The following is a 14,404-nucleotide window of genomic DNA, read 5'->3' as shown; positions in this document are numbered from 1 at the left end:
TTGCATTTATACTGAGCTTACTTTAAATGCAGTTGCAAGTTATTTTTAAATACACTACACTACAAACCTAAGACATCATCATCCTTTTATTAAAAAGTGTTTATTTCATGCTAAAACCCCATTATGTTCTTACATAAATCTTTTGATTTAATAACAACAGTTATCTTTAAGGTCTTTGAGCCCTTAATTTCACTAACAGATTATTAATAGAATTGCAATATAGTTTCTCTCCATAGAAACTACACAGAACTTCTCTCTACAGAGAACAAAACTGAAAGCATAATGTATTGGAGACTTTACAGTGAGTGTACAATAGAGCCATAATAAAACCTGTCATCTCAGTGTGCAGCCAAGATGCTTTATTTTACCAGTGTAAGAAAAGAGGCAGAGGCAGTTGGTGTGGTATGACACCATAGAAGTGGTGTGTTCAGTCTTGTTTCAGACAGTTTACTGTTTCTCAAACATCATCTCAAACACGTCATCCATAGAGCATTTTCTGATGGTCTGTGCAATGTTATCTCCTTACAAGATGTTGCTTTGCTTCCTGGACTTCAGCTGCTGAGCCACCTCTTAAGCTTAAACCATAGAGCAAACTTGCTAAATATTGCTTTTTTATGCTAAAAATTGCATAGTCACTTTGAAGATGTGAGTGGCATCAAGCAGTCCCCCTTTTGGGGTGTGACGTGTCAAACAAAATGCTTTGCTGTTTATCACTACCATTTTTATGGCAGAAGAATTTTTACTTTCTTAAGTAAAGTTCTTAGGTTAAGCACATCCATTTTGGTGTGTTCTTTATGGAATGGTCTATTTCACCAAGATTAAAATGTTTAAAATGCTCCTTTTCTCACTGAGTGCAGAAGGTTCAGAAGAGGTTTTTGATGAAATGCTTAAAGAAATAAATCACCTGATTCACTGTGGAATAGCCATGAGACTTGCTGAAAAGCATGAACGTTTCATCCCTAACATTTTTGTCAGGTTTGAGTATGCTTTGGAAAGACTCTCACTGGCTTTTAATCCTATCGTTATAGTTTACCCAGATATAGCACCAACTATTATTCTTGAGAGCAAGGAATTCTTGTACCCCAATTTTAGTTGTGCAAGTGGTTACACTTTTTATTTTTAAAGTCAACGTGCAAGAGCTTAGATGGCAATATTCAATACGACTACAGCTTTTCAGACACTGAGAACTACTCACAGAATGTTTTCAGCATAATGGGTTTCTTTCTTTTTTTGGTCTGGTCACTCTGTGCCTTACAGTAGTGTTATCCCAAAATTCAAGTATCTGCAATTTTTCCTTGTGGCAAGGAGTTGGAACACTGTACATAAATTCAGCTTTCCACAGTGTTCTGGTATTTCCAGTCCAGAATGAAGTACGATATCTTCCATTTATAAATGTTGGAAATTCTCATATTCCACCAAATTATTGGAAGTTATCTATTTCAGTTCTTTTTATTAAAATAGAGAGTGAAATTTATAATGATACCATAGGTTTTAAAATTATGTTAAGGGCTAGAAAGAGGGTGGGATTTCTTCCTTATTTATGAGTTAGTGTATTTCAGTGAAGAATATTGCTTTTGAGACCATTCTGTGTCTTAATAGAACTTAAAACATATTATGGAATGAAAGGTTTAGCAGGGATGAAGTAAAAGTGATGTAGTTGTATCTGCTGTGATTTAGCATTAAGCACATTGTCCATAAATCAATTAAATTATGTTAGTCATCCTATTGAGAGCTCAGAATAACTCTCTTTTTATAGCAGGTGATGTGATAGATACCAGGAGGGAATGGGATGTGTCTCAGTAAAGGAGAGAGGATAGAAAGAAAACCTTGACATCCAGATGCTGTCACGGTGAATCTGGTAGCTGATCCAGGCTTTGTAACTAAAGGTCCTCCATTCCCAGAATGTTTATGCTTTTCAGCAAACCAAGCAAATCAGGCATTAGTTCAGATTATTTTACTTTATGTTTGATCTTTTTAATCCAGATGTGTTTAATTCAGATTTTGTGTTGTTTTCAGCCAGCCATGACAGCTCAGATAAAATCCAACCCATCTGTTAAATCTCTGTCTAAAACACCACAAATTAAAAAGTAACTAGCAGTAATTTTAAAAACCACTGGTCTGGCTGTGACATGCTAATCTGTGCAGGTTTAGATGAATATAGGTTTTAGGTTTTTATTGAAACCTTGGGAAGAAAAATGCCCATACTATTCAAATTCCTTGCCTTTTGCCTAAAGTCTATCTTTACTGAATCTGCTGACACATACTGATTTTAAGATTCCACAGGTTATTTTTTTAAGTAACTTCATGTTCTTTTCCTGGTTTTCCACATAGTTCCCTGAGGAAACAAGGGCTATGGAACAGTGTCATCTGCTTCCATGTCTTACGTTTGGAACTCTTGGCCATAGCCGGCAACATCTGACTTAAGACAAAGGGCTAAATGAGTGGAGTTTCCAAGCTCCACAGAGACAGACTGTGCGTGCTGCAGCCAGCTTGATAGGCAGGTAGGGAAGGAGGTAGGGTTAAGGATTAAAAATGCAGGCATCCCAGATTTTGAAGTTTGCAATGTGACTGTGGTTAGATGTAGCATCGCAGTGGGAATTAAACTGTAGAAATACCAGTGTATTATTGTCAATTCAAACCAATCTATGCCACATTTTTTTGTTGATTACATTAGCCTCATTTTATTTACTGATGTCACTACAGTTTCCACATTAAGATTAAGCAGAGAAAATACCAACATGCAAGTCAAATTCTTTTGTCTCCTAAGGGAACAAAACAATTGTTAAAATCATGTGATACTATTGTACACTGGTTAAACTTCCATCTCAAAACACTGCAGTGCTCAGATAGAAACGAATTCACTTCAGTTAGGATGTCCTTACTAGCCCATTTCATTACCTTTTTCTATTATTTTAGCCAGGTTTCATAAAATCAGTTCACATAAAAATAATAATAAATATATTTAAGTTTTGTATGATTTTGTGTATAAAAATGTCACAAGAAAAAGCCTAGATGGGTAGGAAATAGGAATGTAGATGAGGACTGGAAGTTATTTATATGGTAATTTTCCTTTATCTGAAGTATATTTTAATATAATGAACATTTGTAAACAGTGGCTTGAGAATCGTACAGAGATATTGAATTGTATAAAGGAGCATACCCCAAATTATCCTAAATTATACTTGGAATTGTCACGGTGCCGAAATCGAAGCCCTACGGCTTCGCCCCGAGCCAGCCCAGGCACCGGAGCAAGCATGATTCTGAGCTGCTCCTCGGCAATTTGTGAGGAGTCAGCCCTTGTGGATCCTTTTCCCTGGGAGAAGGCTGAACGGCAATAAGATGTATCAAGCGACAGCGCAGAGAGGAAGAAAGGAGGGCCCAGTCAGCCAGACAGTTAAACAGTAACTTTAATCTTCAGCAACACTGTCGGGGCCAGGTCGGACTGGACGCAGAACAAAGGAATTCAGGGGCTTATAAACTCTCCGGGAAGGGGAGGAGAAATGGGAGTTCCTCTTTGTGGCCTCCAATCATAACTTGTCACCAGGGAGAAAAGGGGAGGGGTTGCAATCCTTGGGCCAATTGGGGAGTAGGGGAGGGAGAACATAGTGGCGGGAAGAAAGGGAGAATAACATGTAACTGAAGGGAGCTAAAAATAGAAGCTTGTAGGGAGGATGTATCAACTTATGAATATCAATTAGGGGAAGGGGTACATAGAACATACAGTATTGGACCCACCAACCTTCTAACCTTTTTTAGTCTTTTCATGCCTAAATCCATACCACTTGGTAACCCACCCATATGTCCTTCAGCTCTGCCCTATCTCCAAAACCCTTTCTTTAATATCCTTCTCTCTGCTCCCTCTCTCTCTTCCTCGAGTCTCTTATCAAATCCTCTCTCTCGTCTGTCCTTCTTCTCCTTGACACATTCCTTCGAAGCACCTGCTTTCTCCTGCTTACACTGTCTAACCTTCTCTGGAGGGTCCAGCCAGGGTTTAATACACTAAATGGGGAAATTCAACCATCCACACCACCACATGGAATAGCACTGAGGACAACAGAGATAAACTGATAGGTTTTTGTGTAACTTAGGGCACAATTTAATCTATTTTTATCTAGCAGGACTATTCATTATGAACACAATTTGAACTTGCAGGCTACATTTATCTGATGGATACAAAATTCCAGAGAAAATGGGCTATATTCTCTGGATCACAACTGAGCTACAGTGGTGCAGCAAAATAAGATATACCACATTCTGCAAAAGCTTTTCACGTAAGTGATAGAAATGTGTGAGGCATAAAAACCCATTTTGACCAAACAAACAGGGTCGTACAGCACCAGGGCTTCCAGCTGCAACCAGTGTGAAGATACAGGTAGCTCCAAGCAGGGAGAGAAAAAGGAAGATGATGAATGCTGTCCCTTCTTTATGTTGCATTAAATTTTTGAAGGCATGTAATCACAATGTTGCAATACTAGTGTATTGAGGAACCCTTTGCCACCTCGAAGTCTTTGCAGCTCTAGGAAACTGTGTCAGATATCAGAAATATTTCCCACGTTGGTTTCAGAGTCACGCTGCTTAGTATAAAATTCAATGCCAACAATGTTCTAAAGGAAACTTGTGCCTAAGTTAATTTTCTGTCAAAGCTTAACCAAAAACCTTTTGATCGATGCAATTAAACTACCTCAGCATCTGAAATGAATGCTTTGTATCTTGTAGTGGTCTGTGAAAAGATAAAATTTTGAGCATGAAATAGATGTGCCAGAAGAAAACCATATCTTGTAAAGTGCTGCTTCCAAACGTGCAAATAGTAAAATATGCGCTCAGAGGTGCATTTCTCCCTAGTGTTAAACAAAGAGTTTGAGCTCACCAAATGCAGCTGAGCTGCAGCTTGCTAAGGATTTCCTGTCCTGTACAGCCACAACTGGCAAGTCTCCACGTACCAGTACTCACAAGCAATGCTGTTGCCTTAGGAGGCCAGCATGATGCTGTTTTTCAAATGAGTGACACATTCTGTTGTGTGGTACTCTGTGACACTTTTCTGTCATGACTGACATCTGCATCAGCTTCCCTCAGTGAGAAAAGTGAAAAAATGGAAAAAAATAAGTTCCTCTGCGTGTCTAAAGTTGTTGGCTCTTTATCACAAATGTGAATTAATTTAATCAATGGAAAGACATAAGAAATGGTGATTTTGAGTGATGACAGTCATGAGAGCATAAATTTTAGTTTGATGAACAGGATGCCAGCTTCTGTGTGCATATTCATTTCAGTGGGTTATTTTCTGCTCATGTGGTCATTAAAGGAGATACACAGGCACTGGATGGGCAAAAAGGAAGTTATTAAGCTTAATTGAACAGAAAAGAACTCTAGCCTAAAATAGAGGAAGATTTGTGAAATATAGAGAAACTGACAGCATCATGTCAGTGTAGATATGTGGGGTGTGGACTTCACCTGTCCTAACACTACCCTGAAAAGTACATGGCAAAATAAAGAAGAAGCACTGAGCTGTCAGGTGTAATCTAGGTTAGGTCGAGATATGGTGCAGAGATGTTACAGCTCTGGAGCACTGTTGAGACTTGGGGATTATTAGTTCAGATATAATTCTTGAGTTAATGTGCATTTCCTGATTCTAGATCTGATCTGACATGGCATTGCTTTGATCAGGGTGATTCTGCAAGATCAAGCAGTGAACATACAGGAAGTGGTCCTTCATTTAGCTTGCAAAATATTCAAAGGCATAAACACCGATGCATGTTTATCTTAAAAAAATGGGAAAAACAGCAAGCAGAGGTAAGATGGGTTACATAAAAAAACCCATTTGTCTGACATCTTTTCTCAAAGGCATGTGCACCTTTTGGCTAAAACATTTCCTATTTTGCAAAAATTGTTACTCTGCTTCCACAGTCCAACTGTCATGCACTGCATTTTCAGGGAAAACGTACAGAAAAATCAAAGAGATTTCCCGAGGACTGCAATGTATTACAGTTGTATTGTATTGTGTTGCAATGTATTACAGTTAAAATTCAGGTAAAAACAATCCAGAGACCCCAGTGACGACACCCCTGGAGAAGGCTTATGGGTTGTTTTCTCAAGAAGAAATGGAAAAACAAATCAGTCACATTCAAAAGTGTGTACTCTGGAGTCTGGACAAAAATTCAGAAAGATCATCCTTCATTTTAGGCAGAAACATATCCAGGATCAATTGTTTTGTTGGGTTATTAGGAAATGAAATTCAGTAACACATAGCAGATTTTTTACTGACAATATTTCAAGCAGATTAAGGCATCTGGGGGAAAAGAATGAACTGGGGAAGAGGAACAACATTCCAAAACATAAAGCCAAATGTTTTTAATAGCTGCATAGTTTTTTACTATGGATACATGCATTTCTTAATTCTTAGTAAGATTCTCATTTTGTGGAGTATTTGAAGGTATTAATGCAATTGTACAGCTCTTAAGACATCACCAAGTTTACAGATCATGACAGAAATTAACAAGGAAAGACAAGCTTTGTCTACTTAGAAAGCTTAGGAAAAAGAAGTTCAAGTACAGAATCTCCAAGCTTTTAAACTTATACATTGTTTTAAAAATGGCTACCTTCTAAAAAACTTTATAAAAATATGAATTATTTCAGTAGAGGTTGCTTCATGCTTTTAAGTAATCAAATTGGGAATAGGGTCCCTTTAAATTCTATTTCAATACTTACAAATTTACAAGAAGGAAACAAAGATATACATGAAAGATTGTCTCATTCAAATGAAATAGTTAGTGTCACATAACAACCAATACAGCCATATAACATTGAAAAATAATATTTTAAAATCAGAAAAACAAATAAATGGTTTATTTTTGTTCTATGGAAGATTTTAAATAAATCCTGGAATGATAGACAAAAATAATCTCCTGTTCAGGTCTCAGATTCTCCTTGCCTCACATGCTTTCCACTTTTCCAGGCTTTGTGAGGGTTTTCTCTTTTTCCCTCTAGCAGCTTGGCCTCTGCTCACAGCAGTCAGCACAAGCCCTCTTACATCTCTGACTCAGATCTGTGCTCCAGTCAAAGACATTGTTGGATTCAAGGGATTTTTTTGTGTTAAATACAAACTGTTTGACTTACTCACTCAGACTATTCTGAGGATGCCCTAAGTAAAGCTGGGCCAGGAAGAGCCCTGGAGTTTGTAAAGACTGAAAGCAGAAGATGCTTCTTTAGAGATCAGAGCATAAATCCAGCTAACACACAGGTTTCTGGTTTCAGGTGTGAACCTGTTATGAAAATATTCTGAACCAATATACGCAGTCCCTAGTGAGTACTATGGTAATGAATAAAAGGCATGCTAATATTTATGAAATCTTTAAATTTGTCAGAGGTGGTTTTTACTGTGGCGGTCTTTGGCAGCAAATACACCATGCAGATGTCTGTGTTCCACTTAAAGGGTAAAAATGTTAATAGAAAACTGTACAGAAGCTAGCTATTTTTCTGTCACAGGTTGTGTTTGGAAAACTGTTTTGACACTATCAAAAGAAAAGAACTACAGGATTTAGAATTCTGCAACTTCTACTGTTCAAACCCACAGACGTTTGTGCAAATCCTGCCCTTCGTTGGTCGAGGCAGTGAGAAGATACTTGGCTCTTCTGTGAAGGGGTTTTGCAAGCAAATCTCTGAAGGTTATTTCCATAAGATGACTGGGCTAAATTAACTGGGATTCCTCCACTGGGATGCATTCCTGTTTCCTTCTCTTCTACCTGACAACCTCACCTTATCCTCTCCGTGGTACTTATCTGATAATGTAATAATTTGATTCAGCTCAAAAGAATAGAAAACTGACTTGGCAAGCAAGAAAGAAAATGAAATATTCACTTCTGGGCTGGTTGTTTTTGCTTACTCTGTGATCACAACAGTAACAGAGGCAGTCTCCTCCCATGAACCCCTCAAATCACTGGAGAACCCACCAGCTTTCTTCCAGTGAAAACTAGCTGTGCTCTCATATTTGTTGTTGCATATATCATCAGCTCTTGTTCTCCACTTATGCCAGCACTGAATTAGTTTTCTCTCTTCCAGCTGACACTGTGGCACATAATTCTTCTCTCACACACTTTGTTCTTTATTTATTTAGCATACTGCTGTCTTAGCAAATTCTTTTCAGTGCTTTCCTTATGTTTGGTTTTCAACCATTTTATAACTTGATATCATTTAAAACATTAATATTTAGTCCGAAGTGATGGAAAAATGTGTCTGAGCATATATTATGAATAAATCCATTGAAGGTTTACACAATTTCTGGCTACAACACAGGTTTAGATTAATATTAAATAAATCAAAGACTGATTCATTTTTAAAGAAGATAACTGAACTGATGGACAAGCTTACATTAGAAGTTTGGCAAAGCTTTGAGGGAAAAAAAAAAGTAAAATATGATGAAACTTGCTGTTACGATAGCAAGTAGCAGACTTCCAAAACAAAAAAGCAAAAAGGCAGCAGCAGCTGAGGCAGCACCTGAGTAATGGGTTACTAAGATTTCCAAAGACTTCAGCTTATGTTTCCTCATTGAACTAACCCATATTGACCCAGTAGTGTCTAGAAAATAACATCTAATTTATACTTTTGATACAGGAATACAGGAGTACTTTACTTTTGAAAGACAGGCATTGATTGTTTGTGCCCTGTAGAGGTGAATAGGAATTGCCAAGCGCATGGTGAGTGATGCTGTGATGCACTGTGCTTTGGAGAGCTGACCTCAAGGGGACGGTATCAGCAGGTCTCCAAATTGCAGGGATTTTGGGCACGCAATCTTTCTCAGACGCTGGCCTTTGTCTTCGTTTTTGTGGTGAGAGGGGAAGCACAGTCCAATGCTGTAAGCTACTCAAAAAAACCCCAGGCAGATATAAACCAGGAAGCCACATGCCCACATATATTTTTATGTCCTTATTAATCTGTATGTGATACCACAGAGCAACCAAAGCTGTTAAACCTAGGCTGCTTAAAATCTCACACGTGAAAGAAAACCTCACTTACTATTTCGAGGAACACCGTTCAAGAAATGAAGGAATAGACAATTTAGTGGGGTTTGCAACCTGAAAAAACAGCACGTGGACCACAAGCTGAAGTTGGTCTTGCAGAAATACCTCCAATTTTTACACTTTGGAGGATATGGTTTTGCCTTAGCTGCTTATATATGCGGGACTTGTTAACAGAGTTGCACAGGTGTGTTTTGCTTGTGGGTGAAAAAGCAGAGATATAAGATCTTTTTCTTAGGGTTAAAAATCCTGAAGGCAACTGTGTATTCATTTTCCCTAGAAACAAAAATAACTTATCACACACAGGGAATTGAGAGATATTCCACTGTAGAAAACTGCATTGTGCCAAACTAAAAACAATTCTTTAAGCCGAATCATTGACAAAATGTGTTTCATTGAGCTTTTTGAATAACTAAGCTAACAGCTCAATATCCAAACCAAGCCCAGCAATAATTTTAAAGTATATTTCTGATTGACTTAATTTGTTCAAAATATTTATTTGAGATCAGGCAAGACATTTGCAGATAATGAGAGGTAAAAAAAGGTTCAATTGTAAAGTGTTTGTTTTATATGTACATATACCCTAGAAGCTAAGTGGAAATTCAACTTGCCATTTAAGTTCTTCCATGTTTTAGCATTGGAATATTATGTCAGTAATCTTATTCATCCAAGTTGGAGTCAAGCTGTACTCTTGGTACAGAGTTTTTTGTAGCTCTGATGGTTCATTTTTGAGCTATATTACATATCATTCCCAAAATATCTTGTTTAAGTGTGTTGGCAGTCTCTTGCTTTCATGCTGAGAGATTAGTATTTTAAATATTTTTTAAGTGATCTTTTCTCATACCTAGAGATCATCATTTCTTTCAATTTTGCAATAAACTTCTATGCACCAAACCATTCCCATTTTCACATTAAAACAGGTTAAACAGTGGCAATTCCTCATCAAAACAGAACTGTATGGGTGAATATTAATCTGGCATTTAATTTACATTAAGGTCCTTTGGTTTCATGTTTCTTAAAAATTTTATCTAATTTTCTCTCTTCACACTACCTTCAGAGAATCCATTTTCCCCTTATTTACTGCATGCTGTGAGAATTCAGATTAAAAGAAAATGATGTATAAAAAAGCTGTAACAGCCTAAGACTGTGTGCTAGTATAGCAAGACAATGGTTAACATTTATTAAGTTGACTATATGTAACAATCCATATCAGGAGACTGATTCTAATGGTCCAGGAAGCTATCTTCCCTTTTATATATGAGAACTTTTCTGAACTTCTGCCTCTGACTCTCCTTTCTGCTATTTATTTGTGGGTGCTTATTTGGTTTTGTTTTCTTTTTGTTGTTCTCCTTTATACTTAAAAAATCTGCCCAGCTCAGAAACATCTACAGATTTCATTGAAGCAGATTTCTGTATCCAAGTTTCTTTAACATTTTCATTAATGCTCTGCAAGGGGATTAAGCTATTTCAATCAAACCTATGACACTCAGCATTCTGGCTGTAGCCTTTATCTTAATTTATCGTGTTTTTCTGGCCATAACAAATGTTATAAGGGATCAAACATTTTGTGCAGGTCAGAATAATAGATTAAAGAGCAAAGCCTATTTCCCTCATGACTGAGTAAATTATATGAAAATTAAAATACAGAGTAATAACTAAAAATATTTTCAACCAGGTAAGGAGGATCAGCTCCCACAAAAGAATAGGCCAAAAACATACCTATATTTTCCCCTATTTCCATGGGGAAAACAAAAAAGCAATCAAACCTGAGCAGCAGAGTTAGTTCTAGAAAAATGCTACTTCCCTCTCAAATGGAGACACTGCAACCGCTGAAACTCTTATTTTTTGGACATCTTGGGGTAAATATTGCTGTAGAACCTTATATTATCTAAGCAAAAATGTCATTCATCTCAGCACTGCCATATCTGTCTGTAGAACTACAAGAACTGTGAACCACATTATTCATGACAGTCTACTGGGGCTGGGTCTAAAATGTTTTCTAATGGAGTAATTTACAAAAGCTATTTCAACACACCTCAGCCAATATATCCACAAAGACACTTCCAAAGTCAACAGGCCCCCTTATCTACTTTATCATGAGGTAACATAGTGATTGAGAATCACTATGTGGCCTCCAAATTCCCAAAAAGATATTACTAGGGTGAATAAAATTTCATGAGCTGAATCTGAGGAAAACACATTCATTTCCACAAAACACATTACCTGCATGAGACAGTTTTAGCCAAGTGAACAAAAATGATGATGTCTGCAGTAATATCATCTTTGCTCACAGTGAACTATCTTTGTGCAAGGTAACTGAACAAGTTACAGGAGGCTTTCAGTGATGACACCTTAATAAAATAGTAGTGCTGATTTTGGACTTTACGCAGAAGAACTCAAGTGAATGTGTGGTATCTCCTTTAGATATACTAAAACATTCTAAAAGCTATGGATTAAATTGTGTATGTTTGTAAATTAATTCAGTTGTAAGAGCATATCATTGACTTTAAACAACAGAAATCTGAAAGGAGTCAGAACATTAAGAGGGTTTCCCGAGTCTGAGTAACCTTCTCTTCTGTCTAAACAACATACAGAAATAAATTAATTTTGGTTTAACATGTCTTTTAAAGCCATACACCGCAGCAGTGCAATCAACTCCTTTTTTTTTTCCTTTTTTTTTTTTTTCTTTTTTTCCCTCTCAGCTAACTCTAGTAGTAACATCATCAAGTTAAAGATAAATTCAAATCCTGGAGTAAAATTAAAGTAAGCTGAGAAACCAACCTAGATATCTCACTACACTATTTACTCTGCACGCAAATCATCTCCCAAGCATTTATTCCAAGGAGATTGTCATTTAAAACAGTTAAACTGTTTAAAAAAAAAATTAACATGAAGTTCTTTTCCAGTTCTACTAAATACAGAGCAAAAACTAAGCCACTGAATTACCAGGTTGAATTACCTACTCTATCGGCCATTCTCTTTCTCACACACACACACATGAATGGCATATGAAGACTCCTGCACATATTTGGTCTGCTCTTCTTGCAAAGGCATATCTTCACTTTGCCTGTTCCATTATCTGATTAGTGAATAGCTGAGGTATATAACATTCACTATCTGATGGACACACTGTGACCTTGTATGACAGGAAGGCATATCATTTCAGATGTATGTCCCCCCAAAAAAATAAAAATCAGGGGGAGGAAATACTAAGTCCCAACGCCCATATCTTCAGTTGAGCCTAATTTTCACTGAAATAGAGGAAGTGAATTGTATGACTCAAAAAATCTATACAACAAATGCAGAAAAGCATTGCACTATAAAGCAAAGTCTGATGAAACCTGAAAATTTGCACAAAAATATTTAATACTCATAGCCATCCCTTAAATGTGAACTGGCAAAAGTACCTGGGTGTGAAGTTCTCTCATCCAAAAATAACTTAAGGAACTGGAGAATTTTATATGTTGGTCATCAGTATGAGACATAAAATGAATTTACAAAACAGTATTTTTTCTGCCCTTTACTCTTCTTGCACTCTTACACAAACCAGAAACTTATATAAATAAATTGGCAAAGACTTGACTCAAAAAATAACACAGCTGTGTGTATTTTTACACATTCTGTTTTATGGCGTTAGGAAGGAATGCTTGTATTTTCAGGGTCAGTTAAGAAGAAGGACTTCCTAAGAGAAAATATAGTGTGTTCCAGTCCATTTATTGTGATTTATCTTTTTATGTAAGGAAAGCAGACATAATTTCAGTGGATTTAACACATTAATTCTGAATCTTTTTCTAATCTCCTGAAATGTACTCTACCCTTCTCTGGATGTTCATCTTTTTTGGTAAGGAAAGAAGGCTCATTTCTCAGATTGTTGAACAAGCAGAAGAAATCCCCCTTGTTTCAGTATGAGTTTGAATTATATGTTATAATAATAATAATGAGAGAAAATTTGTAAACTAAGGGTGTAAAATGTTCAGCTCTCCACAGTACTATTTATGCTGCAAAAAAACCCCAAATGTCACATCACAGTTCACTCACCAGACCAGAGAGAGTCAAATTCAGAACAGAGTTTCATTAGATTTATAAAAAAACATGAAAGCTCCAATATTAATATAATTAAAAGCAAAAAATAAAAAAAAGTGAAAATAACTTCATTGTGTGCAATTAGTGTTGTATACTACCAGTGGTGATAGTAATGAGGCTAAAGAGAAAAAGGTAAGTAAATAAGTACAACAGAAAAAAACATGTTAATTTTCCTCTTATTATTTATGTGATTTTGCCAGGGCTAAGGTACCCGGCTGGATAAGGGTGCAATTGCAATTCAGTGCCTGTAAGTGTGGAAAGGTCTGAGCAGAGAAGGTAAAAGGGCAGGTTCATACAGGTGGGTCACAGGACTGTGCAGACATCTCAGGTGATGGGTGAGTGGAGAGCCCTGGGGATGTCTGTGCTGTGATCAGCCTGGCCGTGTTTATCTTCTGTGAGGAAACAGCTCCCATGTGCCCATCACAAGACACTTAGTGGGAAACCACACTAAGTGAGCTAAATAGAAGAGATCAAGACTCACAACGTCAATTGATTCAGCTAAATTAGTGTCTACAAACTAAAGTACAGTGAATGGGCCAATGCTCTTCACATTTCAGTAAAACATCCATTCCTTTCCACTATCCCAGAGGCTGAATAAAAGCTGTTTATTCAGAGAGGCCCTCAGGCTGACTTTAGTCTTTTACACTTGCAAAGAAACGTTGAAAAGGCCAATGGTTCCTTAGAGGCACATTTCAAAAAAATTCACTATTTATGCACACAAACCTTATAATTTAAAGTGCAGGATGTGTTCTAAAAGTCATTGCACAAGAAGAGCACAACGTAAAAGGACTTAATATTTATTATTTCAAAGCATACTATATCTTGAATATCACCTGTATCTAAGCATCCAAAACATCTTCCTACAACCACCTATATAAGATGCTTTCTTCCCTTCTTTTCTCGGTAAGAAATGTGCAGCTCAGCCTAATTAAAAAAAAAAAAAACAAACTGATGAAATGTATGCCAAGGAAATACTCAAGCAAGCTCTTCCTGTGTTTCATTGATGAGGCTGAACCTTATCAATGGTCAGAAAAACAATATCTTCTGCCCAAGATAAAGACTAAGTTTGAATCTGCATATTTATCAACAACAAATTAATGCAACCCTTCAAGGTTTTTTGGGGTTTTTTTAATACAGGTCTGATTTGATTTAGTTTTATTTGAATTTTCTTCCCTTTGTAGACTGATCAACATCTCATACTCTTAAAATCCCTAGGGAGTTCACAGAGAGGAAAAGGAGTGCAAACTTTGGGTTAGGTAGCAGGCCTTCAGTTACCAATGCACTGAGTGTTCAAGATGCTTAGTGAGGGCCTG

This window comes from Prinia subflava, chromosome Z (genome assembly GCF_021018805.1).
Source record: "Prinia subflava isolate CZ2003 ecotype Zambia chromosome Z, Cam_Psub_1.2, whole genome shotgun sequence".
NCBI classification, from domain to species: Eukaryota; Metazoa; Chordata; class Aves; order Passeriformes; family Cisticolidae; genus Prinia; species Prinia subflava.
Note: the sequence above shows the minus strand (reverse complement) of the source record.